The sequence below is a fragment of the Cibotium barometz genome, chromosome 5, assembly GCF_041138505.1.
Source record: "Cibotium barometz isolate CiBa-2024 chromosome 5, ASM4113850v1, whole genome shotgun sequence".
Taxonomy (NCBI): Eukaryota; Viridiplantae; Streptophyta; class Polypodiopsida; order Cyatheales; family Cibotiaceae; genus Cibotium; species Cibotium barometz.
The window spans coordinates 23,072,405-23,088,352 of record NC_141050.1 but is presented as its reverse complement, the minus strand read 5'-3'; the positions used below and the strand labels follow the sequence as shown (position 1 = coordinate 23,088,352).

Below are 15,948 nucleotides of genomic sequence, written 5' to 3'. Positions count from 1 at the left end.
AACACACACACACACACACAAGTTTTTATTACCTGTGTATGCTGTCAGCAATGAAATCCCAAAGGGCCCCCCGGGCCCATATATATAGAAAAATGTACCCCGTCGGGATATGTGACGACCCCGCCGGGACCCGCCGGGTGAAGCAGAAGCCCGGCGGGCCCGCCGGGGTATATCAAAAGCCCGGCGGGATTTTTCCCGGTTACCAGGTCGCTTGCCACCGGCTTTTTTGTGAACATGTTAACATGTGAACATGTTAATAACATGTTCACACATGTTATTAACAAGAAAAATTTTGTGATCACGTGAATATAAAATCCCTGTATTGAATGCGCTAGAGTCACTCAATGGTATAGGATGCAATAACTTCTCAAATCTATATGTTATAAGCCTACAGGTGTGCATGTCCTTGTCCATAAGAGTCACCCTATGCACATGGGAAGAACAAACATAGCTGTCAATAAAAAAGTATATAATGAAGTCTTTTGCATTGAAGGGCACATATTGCATTGCCGGCCTATCTCATCCCAAGTTTCCATTTATCACACAAATATATCTCACAACTCTCATGAAGGTAAGATTAGGTATGCTTTTGCTTTGATAATATGTTTTCACTCACTACTTTCTTTGCCAACGCCGGTCTTGGTCCAACCCTCCTTGCTGTTTTCTTTGTTCTAGCCATCTATGGCCTATCAATCAAACATGTAATGAAATATGACCAATAGGAGAGCGGTCATGGTGGAATTTTGAAGACCAAAAGGTGAAGAAAATTAGGAGAGCAATCAAAGTGGGTCCTGGTGGAATTTTGAATACCAATCGGGTTTGGTGTAGGTGAAGAAGGATTGGTGTAGGTGAAGAACAAATAAAGGTCAGCCAAAGTGCTTAATGTTCTCTTCTAAAACAACATTTATCCATCAACATTTATGTAGAGAATCAAGATATGGCTCTTCCAAAGTTTCATAGCCATAAGATACAAATTCACCATGGCAGTGGTCACAAAGGTCCAATTTTGAATCCTAGGAATCTTCTTATGCATTAGGCTTCGAAGTTGGGACTTGGAGCATAGAAGAGAGGCTTAATCTGATGTGATGGAGGCCATGAAACTTTCTAATATCATGAAGAAGACATAAATACATATCTTTTAAAAGTCTCATGGCCATTGGATATTTTGCTACATCATGGTACTAAGCTTTAAAAAGCCCAACTTTTAAGCCTTGGAGTCCTTATAAAACCTTTCAGAGCCTACAAGAGGGCCTTAGAGCTTAATAGAGAAGCCAATTTTGATCTCATCACTCCTCTCCATCCTCTCAAAATATCATGAAATTTTCCTTTCATAAGGTAGCAACTTTCTACCAAATTAAAATGTGCATGGGGCTAAAAATAGTTGCTCAGGAGTGCAAAGGGTGAAAAGGCTAATACAAAAATTTTAAATTCGTGAGGCTTCTATGCAATTCATTGTGAGACACCCTTCTTTCCCCCTTGCAATGAACCTTGATAAAAGCCTCATATCTAGTCCCATGTCCACATTTATTAATAGCTTATAGAAATTCTTCTTAGGGACTATCTTTTTTGGTAGAGAGCCTATTCAGCAGCCTCTCTAGCTTTCTTCATTTCCATATTACACATGCATGCACACATGACTCTATAGTTGTTGACATTAAGATGATCCTCCACCCTCTAGGTAGTTTGCTACCCTCTCCCTCTATCATATATTGCCATAGATAGTAGCCTACTCTATACGCTCCTTTGTCTTATCTTTTATGCATGCATGCATCTCCTTTTTAAAAATGCCACGACCATTCTTGTGAATATCTAACTAACTACAATAGCACTTAAGCCTGCAAGTTTCATCCAAATCACACTTGAAATCATGTATAGAATCCTTTTTATATGCTATATGTGGACTTGGAGTTAAGAATTATATGTACTATGTGTGTCTCTGTAAGCTGAGGCTGTGATATAAGCAAATCCCATTCTCTTTTTAATCCTATTGCAATGCCAAGGAGTGGCATTGCAAGGAGTTAAATATTGCGTAGCATGTCGCTTGTTCATCAATCCAACTAGCAATAAGGAGGAATTATAAATCTCTGTAACACAGGGCCGTTTTTTTGGATGACGCCGTACCAATCCCTGAGGCACACCATGTACTATCATGAAATGATTCAAAAATTGGATGTAGATCGCAACTTTATATCGATCAAATCAGGAACATGGAGACCTATCGATGCATAATAAACGATCATCGGAGCACATATTTTATCATTAAAACTAAATCGGGAGTATGGAGACTTAATGATGACCACACGTTTTATAAAAGAGGATGTGGAAAAGTATATCGTTTTCTGAAAAAATGTTTAGAAACAAAATTAACGCATGGGCTCGAGAGATGGTGGGACTGTTAAGAAACAAAAATGTTAAGAAACAAAAATGTTAAAAATGTTAATGGCTCGAGAGATGGTGGGACTGTGAACATGACCTTGAGAGACTCCGTGCTTAGGCATTATAACCGTAGGATTTGTCTCTCCTCACGTTTCTGAGAGTGCAGCAAGCTACACCGTAGACGATGATGAGGAACACCAGCACGACGACGTTGACGATGGCGACCGTTTTGAAGAACCCCCGCCTTGCAAGAGTTGCAGGCGTAGCACAGCTGGGAGGCATCATCACTCCAAGCTTGGCAATCTGCGTCTGCGCCCTCATTGGTTGCGATTATGGTCCAGTTGGTAGAGGCTACGAAGGTGAAATTGCAAGCGGTGGGAGGTTTGCAGCATCCGGACTGCATGATCATCAACATTAAAAATTAAGTAAACGCTTTAATTCTGAGCAAAGCAAGCTGTCAATAGAAAACTATGTTATGATCTATGATCAAATGCGCCCCTTAATTTGAGAGCAATATCCATGAATCCGATGGCCTTCTTGCATACCTGGATGGCGGAGAGGTCGGCGCGGCGCTGGTGGTATAGTGGTCGTCGAGGCGGCTGCAGAGCTTGGAGTCGGCCAGGCAGCTCTTGATCTTGTCCCAGTTGCTGGCCTTGTTCACCTGCTTCTGCAGCCAGCTAGAGTAGCTGCCCAGGTGGAATTCTTTGAATCCTTTGCCGGAGACGGCGTCGCCGGCGCCCTCGTTGGTCACCACGAAGGCGAACACCGTGAAGCACAGCAACAACACAATGAGGAGCAGCATCACCGCGGAATAAACCCACATCACCCACGTGACGCGGCAGCAGGAGCCCACCAGCCCCGCCAGAGATACCAGCAGTAAGAACAGGCCGATGATGATGACCGGCCATTGCAGGAAGCGCATGCAGTCTGTGCTGTGCTTGGTTGCAAGCCATATGCCGGCACCTAATATGGGGATGGAGAGAAGGGCGGTGAGGAAATTGAGGATCCCTTTTAGATGGTTGCTCACGCCCATATTAATCTGCTTTGATTCAAGCAAACTGATCACTGCACCTGCTATAAGCTAGCTAAGTGCGCCGGATCGATCACAGATGGAGCTGAATTTGCAGAGGTGATCTCCAAGAGCTAGAGGAGCAGTAAACCTTAAATCTGGCCAAGAGCACCTCTAAAGAACCCTACAAGGTTGTAGCTTATGAGCACACAATAGAAGCTAAGATTTCAATAGCTAAGGAGAGTGTTGGAAAAACGGTGTGATTACCACAATCCAATTGATCAGGATCCCCCTATTCGCGTTGTTTTTCTACCGTTGATGGAGTATTTGGGGCACAAAAATGCTCATGGGTGTAACTATGGGGGTAGGTGGGACAACCAAGTAGAAATTGTTTGTCAACAATACCTCTCAATAACCTTGGTAGGGTGTAGCACAAGAGAAGATAGGATTTCGGTTGCTATGGAGAGTTGGAAACACGGCGTGAATACTGCAATCTGAATGACCAAGATCCACTTATTCACACCTTTTTTTCTACAAAAAAATACGAGACACAAGAATGTTGTTGGATGTAGCTGAGGGGGCTAGGGGAATATCACTAGGTTGGGGGCAAAGGGCAGCTCAGGGGGGGCAAAGGGCAAAGGGCACCGTGGCAAGGGCACGTCAGGGGGATGGGGGCAAAGGGCAGCTCAATGGCAACGGGCAGGTCAATGCTGACCGGCAACTTGGAGGCAAAATTATTTCTCCCAGATTTACTAGATATTTATAGTGTTGTGATGCCACATGCAATGGTACGGACACCACATTGCCACGCCATGTACTTGCACCCTACGATTTGCACGTGTGAAATAACCCACACGTGGGAACCCACATGTCAATGTGCGGTCACATGTGTGAGTGACATGTGTGTGGCCGCCACACATGTGAATACACATTGTGAGGTAAAAAAAAGAAAAAAAGAACCATGCTGCCTCTATAGCCCTTCACTCCCCAAACTTGGAAAATACTAACACAACGGAGGCACCACCAGCCACCGACTGGAACACTTCTCACGGTTCACCACACCACCCACACCAGACAGACAGCACAGAACAGGGGCACCATAGACAAAGCAAACACCCAGCAATATATTCCCAGAAAACACTTCATACAAGCTTCTCTCGACACAGAAGCCTTACTCACACAACCATACAAATGCTCAAGCCTAGATTTACTGCCAAGGGAATTCCACCATGGCCACACCACCTCAGGAATTACAACCTTGCGTCTGACGACCAAGCCCTTGCAACAACCACAAACACATCAACACTCTGACCTGTCACTGCCGAGGATACACCACATCCTCAATCACCGCGAACCTCTCGCCTGCCTGCTGTGCCAATCACACCAGAAAGAACCCGGCCACTCTCTCTTCAGAGGGCGCCCCACCAGCTAACCCTCAACTCTCTGTAGCCCGTGTGTATCGCCAACAGCAGCTACCCAAACATCTCTCTCTCTCTTTCTGCTGATCCTCTGCCACATGCAGCTTATCTGCAGTGCTACCGGCCCCACCAGCCTCTGCACTTCGCTTGTCCCCTGCTCTGTCTTCTAGGCGACCTCCTCACAGCCGCCAGCCTTCCACCATAGCAGTCTTCTCACATCCAGCTTCACCTGCAACTGCACATCCAGCTCTTCCTCTGTTGTGCCAACACCTCAAAGGCGGCCTCCCAGCAGCTCTGCGCTGACCACCTCCTGTATCACCAGCCCATAATCAGCGTCCACTCTGACTGACCGAACCAAACCAAGGCCACCCTCTACAGTCCGTCCACGCTCCAGTCTTCACTGCTCTTCACAAGGGAGGCTCCCGTCAACACCAGCACATCTCCCTTCGCTGTCTCCTGCTCGTCACCTTTGACGCCAGCAGCTGCAGCAGCTTCCACGTCCCTACACTTCACAAGGGAGGCCCCCGTGTCCAACCTCTAGGCAGCCACACCACTTCGTGTCAGCTATGTCCGCCTGGCTGCAGCTCACCGAAGAAGCCTCCTCACTGTGTGCTGGCGGCGGCTGCTCTCCCAGAGCCTTTCGCCCGACGACAACTTTCTCTCCAACCCATCGGTCCCCTTCTTCGCCAACCTTCTGGAGCTCCTCGCTGGCGGCTACGTTGGCAACCAAACAAGCAGCCATGTGGCCTTTCTATAAGTTGGCCATGTGGATATTATTTTTTTTAAAATTTCTTCTATAAGGCCTAAAAGATGGTCGCAAACACCCTTATGATTTTCACCCAATGCTCTTGCATACATTGGGCCTTTCTTTCCTAATTGCCCATGTCTCCACATACTTCTCAATTGCAACCCGCTAGTACCCATTCATTTTCTTGGACGCGCACACATTCAGAGCCATCGAACGGCTGATATCAACCCCAGCGGACCTCGTTCCGGACAGGCCTGTAACAAGCCTATAGCAAAACCGTCCACCCTGTACATCTGCCCAGGCATTCAAAGCCAAACCCTTTCACCTGTCATGCATTCCATATATACACAAGCACAAAACACCTCTCAGAAAAAGGCCTGACATACTTTGCCAACCCCCCCATCTGCTATAGAGCATTCATACTCAACAGCAAAAGATAAAGTCCAATAGCTATCCACCAGGATCAAAAGGAAATAGCAACTCACCGTCCCATTCCCCAACATCTATGAAACACCATGGCTGCATCATTGCACACCACCACCATATGCACCACAAAATCATTTCCGTCCACTTCACCCACAACAAACCTCCTCATCTTCAAAATCTGTGGCATTGTAGCATTTAGCATTCCATTCATCAATACCAATGAAGGCCAGGTTCCAACATTTTGACCTTTCTGCACACAAAAATCCAAATCCTTTCCAACAACAGTGTCCACCAACACTTCCAGCTCTTGTAATTCTACATCTCTTCACAACCATACAACTCAACTGGTTCAGAACCCTTGTCATCCATGCACTTTGCCTTTAGCATTACAGCAACACGCAAAGAAGCCTTAGTTACACTCTCGACCATATTTGCATCCATGTCCATCTCTGGCTCTTGTTCATCAAGGCTAGCAACTTCCCACATATCATCCTCAAGCACAATACTCACCTCACAACGCTCTTCATCAGCCAAATCTACATGCATACCTTCTTGAGTGTTGCCAACCCCCCTGGTATCATTGTCCAAAGACTCTCCACCACATAATGGAAAAACATCCACATCATTCATTATAGGTACCATATCACCATCAAGCTATCCAAGAAAATCCATAATAATAGGATCTTCCTCCATGCTCTCCACATCCGCATCACAAACCATCTTCACTTCATCACAAGTCTCTACCCCATCCTCCTCCCTTGTAGAATCTGGCAAAGAATCATCTTCAAAGCATCTTGTATCCAGCTCCTCTTCCTTCTTATCATCAGCCAATCCCAAGGCATCATCCTCTTTACTTCCATGTGCATGCATATCATCCAAATCTGAATGCAAATCCATTGACAACTCCTGATCTTCACTTTGCTCCTTCACCTGCTTTTCATCCTCCTTCACCTGCTTTAAACACTTTGGAAAAAAATCAGAAGGCATATAGAACATACCCCTTTGCACCTGTATCGGCCTTTGAGGTTCCTGTCTAACCAAACTTTGCATAGAACTCTTATCCACCTCAACCAAATTCACATGCATATCCCTTGGAGACACAACACCTTCATACGGATAAATACCCATCTCCATCTGCTTCAAAACCTTGCCTTCCTTTTCCCTAGCAATCTTAACAGCATCATCAAATGACTTGGGATTCTTCAACTCAACCGTGACCTTTAAATGGGGTAACAGACCATCAATAAACAAGCTCTTCTTCAGAAACATAGGAGGAACTTCCTGCTTCAATGTCATACACCACTTACTCCACAAACATGTAAATACCTTCACAAAGTCATCCAGTGATTGCCCATGGACTTGCTTCAAGATGCTCAACTCCTGCCAAAGCACACTAGAATCCTCCAAAAGGCCTTCTTTCAACCTGTCTAAGGTCAAAACACCATGTAGCTCACCTGCTGCATCCTGTGCTTCAAAATCCTTAAGCCAGCTTTGGGCATCTCCTTTCAAGAAAATCTTTATCAGCTTCAAAACCTGCTCTTCATCTGTCACATGATTGCTAATGCATGCCAACTCCATTTGCTCCAAAAAGTCACACACATCCTCACCCTTCTTGCCATAAAATTCTGGAAAAGACCACATCCTGAAAACCTGTAACAGTCCCTGAGCTCTCCTTAGTGGAACATACGCCCTTCTAGGCAAAGAACAACACTTGAGCTATCCTCAGTGGGACATACGCCCTTCTAGGCAAAGAACAACACTTGAGCTATCCTCAGTGGGACATACGCCCTTCTAGGCAAAGAACAACACCAGAGCTATCCTCAGTGGGGGCACCAGAAGAATGTGAGGTGAAAAAAAGAAAAAAAGAACCATGCCTCTATAGCCCTTCATCCCCCAAACTTGGAAAATACTAACACAACGGAGGCACCACCAGCCACCGACTGGAACACTTCTCATGGTTCACCACACCACCCACACCAGATAGACAGCACAAAACAGGGGCACCATAGACAAAGCAAACACCCAGCAATATATTCCCAGAAAACACTTCATACAAGCTTCTCCCGACACAGAAGCCTTACTCACACAACCATACAAATGCTCAGGCCTGGATTTACTACCAAGGGAATTCCACCACGGCCACACCACCTCAGGAATTACGACCTTGCGTCTGACGACCAAGCCCTTGCAACAACCACAAACACATCAACACTCTGACCGTCACTGCCGAGGATACACCACATCCTCAATCACCGCGAACCTCTCGCCTGCCTGCTGTGCCAATCACACCAGAAAGAACCTGGCCACTCTCTCTTCAGAGGGCGCCCCACGAGCTAACCCTCAACTCTCTGTAGCCCATCACTTCTGTGTGTGTCGCCAGCAGCAGCTACCCAAACATCTCTCTCTCTGTGTGCTGATCCTCGGCCACATGCAGCTTATCTGCAGTGCTACCGGCCCCACTAGCCTCTGCACTTCGCTTGTCCCCTGCTCTGTCTTCTAGGCGACCTCCTCACAGCCGCCAGCCTTCCACCATAGCAGTCTTCTCACATCCAGCTTCACCTGCAAAACTGCACATCCAGCTCTTCCTCTGTTGTGTCAACACCTCAAAGGCGGCCTCCCAGCAGCTCTGCGCTGACCACCTCCTGTATCACCAGCCCATAATCAGCGTCCACTCTAATTGATCGAACCCAAACCAAGGCCACCCTCTACAGTCCGTCCACGCTCCAGTCTTCGCTGCTCTTCACAAGGGAGGCTCCCGTCAACACCAGCACGTCTCCCTTCGCTGTCTCCTGCCCGTCACCTTTGACGCCAGCAGCTACAGCAGCTTCCACGTCTACACTTCACAAGGGAGGCCCCCGTGTCCAGCCTCTAGGCAGCCACACCACTTCGTGTCGGCTCTATCCGCTTGGCTGCAGCTCACCGAAGAAGCCTCCTCACTGTGTGCCTGCGGCTGCTCTCCTAGAGCCTTTCGCCCGACGGCAACTTTCTCTCCAACCCATCGGTCCCCTTCTTCGCCAACCTTCTGGAGCTCCTCGCTGGTGGCTACGTTGGCAACCAAACAAGCAGCCATGTGGCCTTTCTATAAGTATTTTTTTTTAAATTTCTTCTAAGGCCTAAAAGATGGTCGCAAACACCCTTACGATGTTCACCCAATGCTCTTGCATACATTGGGCCTTTCTTTCCTAATTGCCCATGTCTCCACATACTTCTCAATTGCAACCCGCTAGTACCCATTCATTTTCTTGGACGCGCACACATTCAGAACCATCGAACGGCTGATATCAACCCCAACAGACCTCGTTTCGGACAGGCCTGTAACAAGCTTATAGCAAAATCGTCCACCCTGTACATCTGCCCAGGCATTCAAAGCCAAACCCTTTCACCTGTCATGCATTCCATATATACACAAGCACAAAACACCTCTCAGAAAAAGGCCTGACACGCTCCCACGTGTGGATGCATGTGGCATCATACAATTTGGTTTTCCATATGCCACATGTCTTATTCTCCTAGTTCTATAAATAGGTGGGGATTATAAAAGAAAAATTATGTACCCGTATGTGGAAAGACCAAGCGCACCGACTTGTTTGCTCTCTCTTTTATTCTTTGCACCTACACCAGCTACTATTGGTCTTCAAACTACCACCAGGACCAGTTAGGTAACTCTCTTATTGCTCTTCAAACTACCACCAGGACGGCTTTGATTGCTATCCTATTGGTCTTCACCTACATCAGTCTACTACTCATCTCATTAGAATCACGGCGTGATATATATATACTAGAGGCAATGGAATTTCTCCTTGTTATGCTAAACCACATCTCCAAGAATAACACATGTATCCCTTTTGCTCAAGGGAATATCCAATAAACACACATTTTTCAGCTTTTGGATCCAGCTTAGTTCTCAGCTCATTTGGCACATGCACATATGCAATGCATCCAAAGACTTTCAGATGAGAAAAATCAGGTTTTTTGCTAGTAAACCTCTCCTCTGGAGTTACATCATGTATGGCTGTAGTTGGAGTTGTGTTCATGATGTAAACTGCTGTAGAAATAGCCTCAGCCCAATAGCTATGCGGCATATTCTTCTCTTCCATCAATGCTTGTGCAATCTCAGCAATGTGTCTGTTTTTCCACTCAGCAACTCCATTTTGCTGCGGAGTGTATCTGCATGTAAACTGTCTTCGAATACCATTCTTCTTCAAAAATTCAGAGAACTCATTGGACAAGTACTCTCCCCCTCCATCTGACCTTACGCACTTTATATATTTCCCTGTTTGCTTTTCAATCATAACTTTGAAATTTTGAAAGTGAGTGAACACCTCACCCTTCTCCTTCATGAAGTATACCCACACTTTCCTTGTGTGGTCATCAATAAATGTCACATAATACCTGCAGCCTCCCATAGACATGGTCTTCATAGGACCCCATACATCTGAATGCACATCTAGTGCATTTCTGCTCACATTTCTGTTACGTGAAAATACATGCTTTGTTTGCTTTCCAAATTGGCATGCTTCACATATTCTTTGCATACCTTCAACTTTAAATTTTGGCAGCCCTGTCACAATTCCTTTAGTCTGCATAGACTTCATTCTCTGCACATTCACATGTCCAATTCTTTTATGCCAAATGTCTGTGTCTGCAACAATTCCTGAACCATTTGCAAACATTGTAGCACTCACTTCAGACATGTTTACATTCAACATAAACATTCTGCCCACTCTGTTGCCTTTTGCAACCAACCTGCACTTATCTTTAAAGTCTTCAACATAACAACCCATCAGGGTTAAACCGAACCTGCAAACCCTGCTCAATCATCTGGCCAACTGAAACCAGATTCTTTGTTATGTTCGGAATATGAAGTACATCTGTAAGGTACTTCACTTTGCCATCCTGCATAGACAATGGCACATCTCCAACATGAGCAGTGTCATCCCCTGTTTCTACAAAACCTGGTCTTTCAAGGTTTTTCATCTCCTTGAACCACTCCCCATGACGTCATGTGGTTCGAAGTACCTAAATCAACGTACCATACATCATCTTTATGTGCTGCTTCTACATTTTCAAACATGGCATTAACGACATGCTGCATAACAAACAACCTTCATTATCCTCATTGTTTCTGCTCGAGGATGCATAGTTGTTTTGCTGCAATTTCCCATTTTGCATGTCAGCCTGCTTCTTACAACAATCTGCCTGCACATGTCTAGGCTTACCACAATAAAAGCATCCACGTGTATCATTATATTGACTTTGCCAATTTCCACGACCTCTTTGACTCCCCCTGCCTTTGAAATGGCCTCTTCCACCTGCGTATTGTTGTTGTTGTTGTTGTGAATTCTGGGACTATTGTTGTTGCTGCTGCTCGCCATAATTCTGATTACCTGTTCGGCCACCTCCTTGACCGCGTCCACGGCCTCCTCTACCTCGTCCTCTTCTTGAACTTGTGTAGAAGGCCTGTTGCTCTGAACTGTTTTTGTTTTGTGAAGACTGTTGGTCTTCACCCAAGCTCTTCTCTTCTATAATCAACATAGATACCAAATCTGTAAAATTGGGAATGTTTTCCCAAGTCTGAATAGACGTCTTGAACGCCTTGTATTGTGGCCCGAGACCACGTAGACAGACTTCCACCTTATCATCATCATCTACTAAAACACCAATAGATGCAAGGGATTCCACAATACCCTTTATCTTCAATGCATAGTCATTCACAGACATACTCTTTTTCTCCATAGTATGAAGTTCATTCTTCAACTGTATCTTTCGTGCCTTGGTATTCGTTTCATAGAGTTTTACTAAGGTGTCCCACGCCTCCTTGGGGGACGGCATCCTGTATGTGCCCAATCATGGTGTCTTGTATACTAATAGAGAGCCAATACATAACTTTTCTGGCTCCTTGGTTCCAATCCTTGAACTCTTTCACATCTGCAGCCGTCGGATTGATCTCCGGTATCTCCAGTGCCTCTTTATGCTCACCCTCTAGGTAGTCCCAATAACCCTTTTCCATCAGGAAATTCGTCAACCTGAACCTCCAAGCATGGAAGTTGTTCTTATCAAGCTTCTTAGTAACAATCTGGTTTATGCCATCATTTGACATCTTGACAGACACACAAATTTACTAGAAACAATACTCTGGTTTGTCCTGACGCGCCCGAAACGCGTTTTTTCGGCCCAAAAATACTGTATAGGACAATACAGTTTCCCTATAGCTTTACTCCTGCGAAGAAAGCTCCTCAATTAGAGATCGTTTGCCGATGCCTCCTGTAATTGCCAACACAAATAGGAAAGAGTAGTTGAAGCTCTTACCCTCGTACCACTTCCTGTGCTTCTCTTGCTTGCAGCTCAGCCCTTAGCATGAACCAGGCTCTGATACCATGAAAAGATGCAGGGGAGAAGAGAGCTTGAGGTCTTGCAAGCACGTACATACACACTCACAAAACCCTAAAAGAGAGCACACAAGGTGAGAGGTTGAAAATCTTCTTCTTCTCTTCACTCTACACTCAACACACCATATACAAAGATAAGAGTACACACATATGAAAAGATAACCAACCAAATACATACTAGGGTTCTCTATAGTGTGAACCCAACTAAATAAGTTGGCGCTATAACTATGCCAGTCTCTAGAATGGCTGTCACACAGCCTGTCATCCCACTGGCCGCATATCACCCATGATCTCACCAACCATGCCAGTGGTGTAAGTGTGGGGCCCATCCCCCAGCAGGCAGGCCATCAGTGTCCACCGCCTCACTAGATGAGCTCGATATCTCAACACTGTGGGCCATACGCCATCACTAAGAAAGTAGGTGATCTAGCTTGTGACCTTCTTCTACCTCCCCATCTCAAAGTACATAATGTATTCCATGTCAGTTTACTTAAAAAGTATGTACCCACCCCGAGTCATGTGCTGGATGATGAACAGTTGACTTCTCAGACTCAAGGCCAGATGAAACTCCAACCTGAAGAAATCCTTGATGTTCGGGAGAAGGCTCTCAGGAACAGAGTCCTTAGAGAGTTTCTGGTAAAGTGGAAGTTCTACCCTTTAGAGGATGCCACTTGGGAGAAAGAAGAGGAGCTGTAAAGGATTACCCCCACTTTGCGAGATGAGGACATCTCAAATTTTTTAAGTGGGAGAGAATGTAAGGTTTCTCCTCAGCCCTAAAAGATGTTTAAGCTCTCCTCTCAGTCCCTTGTAATTATCCTCTATTTTAGAATGCAAGAAAATAGTATTTTTCTTTGTTTTTAGCCTAGAGAGAGAAAATATTCTAGAGAGAGATAATTTAATTTTGAGATATTTTTGGATAAAAATTTTCTCCTTATATTTAAGATGAATTCCCTTGAAACTAAAATTCAAAAAGAATTTTCCAATGTGCATTAGAACTTAACTGAATATGTGAATTTGAGACCTTAGCCTAAGGGTCCACATTTTTAGAAATTTTTTATTAAGGTCCGAATAAGGTTCTAAAGGGCCAATAGGATTAATCCAAGTGTTTGGATAAGAAAAATGCAAAAAATAAAAGAAAATTTCCCAAAAATGAGTAAATGCTCACATAAGATGAAGAGTTGACCAAGTATTGGGTTTATTAGTTAAAAATAAGGTTTATTAGTAAAAAAATAAAATTTTGACACCTCAGTAAGGAGGGAGGGGGCTCATGAAGGAGGAGCCTATTTCATATCATTACTCTACATTTTTAATTCAAAAAAATTGAGATATATCATCTCTCCTCTTTAAAACTCGATCAAAAATTGAGCCAAACTGGTCCAAAACTTGTCCAAAATGGATCAAACTGAAGCTCGAAGCCTCTGGATCCCAGTTGGACTTGGTTGGTGGCCTCCCTCACCTTTAAATAGACCCTCATTCCTTTGTATTTTCATCTTTGTGTATTTAAATGCCAATATTATCTTCATTTTAGTGTAATTTTATTATCCCTCTATTTTGCCTCTACTTTGGGAAGCTTTGGAGCTTCACAAATCTCCATCCTCCCTTGGAGATTACCCTCTCCATCTTGGTGGCCAAGCTTTCCTTGTGGGCTTCACTTATTTTTAAAAGAATCAAGCCAAAAACCAAGGGTAAGCCTTAATCCATGGTGTTTTGCCTATCTTTCTCAATGGTTCTCTTCTTCCCAACCTCTCTAATGCTTGGGAAGCTTTTCAATCAATGGTTTTTTCTTGAAATCAAGCTTTTTAGTGATTCATAATGTTTAAATCTTTTATGCTTAAATTTAATATTTTTGATTAGTAAATCTCTCTTTTTGAAAGATTAATCATCTTTTTGGGTGGATCCTTATTAGAAGGATGGATCTTAGTGCTAATCTCATTATCTTAATCAAAACTCTAGGCTTGATAAGCTAGAGAAGAAGATTAAGTATTTTTATGATTTTAATCTAAATAAAAATGATAATTAATTATTTTAAACTTGTTTATGATTAAGATCATATTAATTCATTTTAAGATTGAAAAAGAGTTATGCTAACATTTTTGTAAGTATTTTCATATAGGAATGATAAATGGATATTTTTAAGATTAATCAAAAGGTTTAATTATAATGATGATTATAATTATGTTTATAATTATGCTATGTATGCATAATAATTTTTTTAGTTTAAAAGTGGAATTCCCACCACATTTCAAAATTATGGGTATTTATTTAAAACTAGAATTTTGAGAATTCTCCAAAAATGCAGCAAAACTATGGCAAAAAAAATTTAAAAATGAATTTAATTTTATGCATAATTTTTTTAATACAAGAAGAGGAATTCCCATCATATTCTAGGCATAAATATTTTTATGCTAAAAGAATGATTTTTGTTACATTTATGAAAAATACTTTTATAGTATTTATGCATAATTGTTTAAATAGAGAAAAGAGAAATTTTTGTTATATTTATTTTACATGCATAAAAATTTAGATGCAAAAAGATGAATTTTCATGATATTATATGTGCAAATATTTTAAATATTAAAAGAGGAATTTTGGTCATATTTGAAAATAGGTATATTCATATACATGGATATTTTTTTAGAGGAATTTTCTTTATAAAGTGTTTCTTTATGCAAGATGGTGATTGAGAAGAAGAAAAAGTCAAAGTGACACAAATTGTAAATAAGACTTGTTCTCAATATAAGTAAGAAAAGACTTTTAAAAAGTCTTCTTCTTTTTTGCTTCAACTTTTTGTCTTCCTCAAAGAGACTTCCTCAAAGAGACTCCCCTTCTTTTTGGGGTTTTCTTTGGGCAGTTGTTTGCCCTCATCTTCGGATAAGTGTTTAGCCTCATCTTCTTCGGGGTAGTTTTCCTCTATACGTTAATAGCTTTTGGCATTGATAACCTCCAAGATCATGGGTGTTCAAATCAGGAACCACCTTTGCATAGCCGCATAACACAAAAATACCCTGCCCTCAATGTGCACAACCCTAGTGCATATCTAAAAATACGTAAAGCTTCTTGCTTCTCTATGCGAATAATCTTTTTTGCATGTTGTTGTATCCTCCCATGTCCTAAGTATACAGAACCTTTAAGGCCATCAATTGAATGTGTGGATCATCTGAATATTTTGATGGTAAATGATCAACACCCCTGGAGGTATCCTTGAAATATAGTGGCTGAGGGCTGAGTCTGTGCCAAAAAAATTTCATTTACCTCCACCTCATCTGAGGAATACATCTTTATCTACTATCTCAAGCTCTAAACAAAGAAAACATTTACTTTATAACAATACAAATATTAAAAAATATTATGAATTTATTATTATATGTATTGTTTTTGTTCTCATCATCAACGTCGCCTATCCTCCTATAAGTCAATTGAACCTTGTAGAGGTATCTCTCCTTCTGAGCATGGAATCCTTGGATGCTCCCTTCCCATTTGAGAGATTCCCATGCTTTTTTGAATACCCAAAAATTCTTCTTCTATGGGAAGAGTGTTTTCTTGTTCTTCAAACTTTCTTATACACATTTCTATAGCCTTAGG

General features: G+C 43.0%; 1 pseudogene; it reads right to left on the bottom strand.

Annotated features, from left to right (window-relative positions):
* Positions 1–2,490: 2,490 nt before the first annotated feature.
* On the bottom strand, positions 2,491–3,409 carry LOC147638223 (tetraspanin-8 pseudogene; annotated as a pseudogene).
* Positions 3,410–15,948: the final 12,539 nt, after the last annotated feature.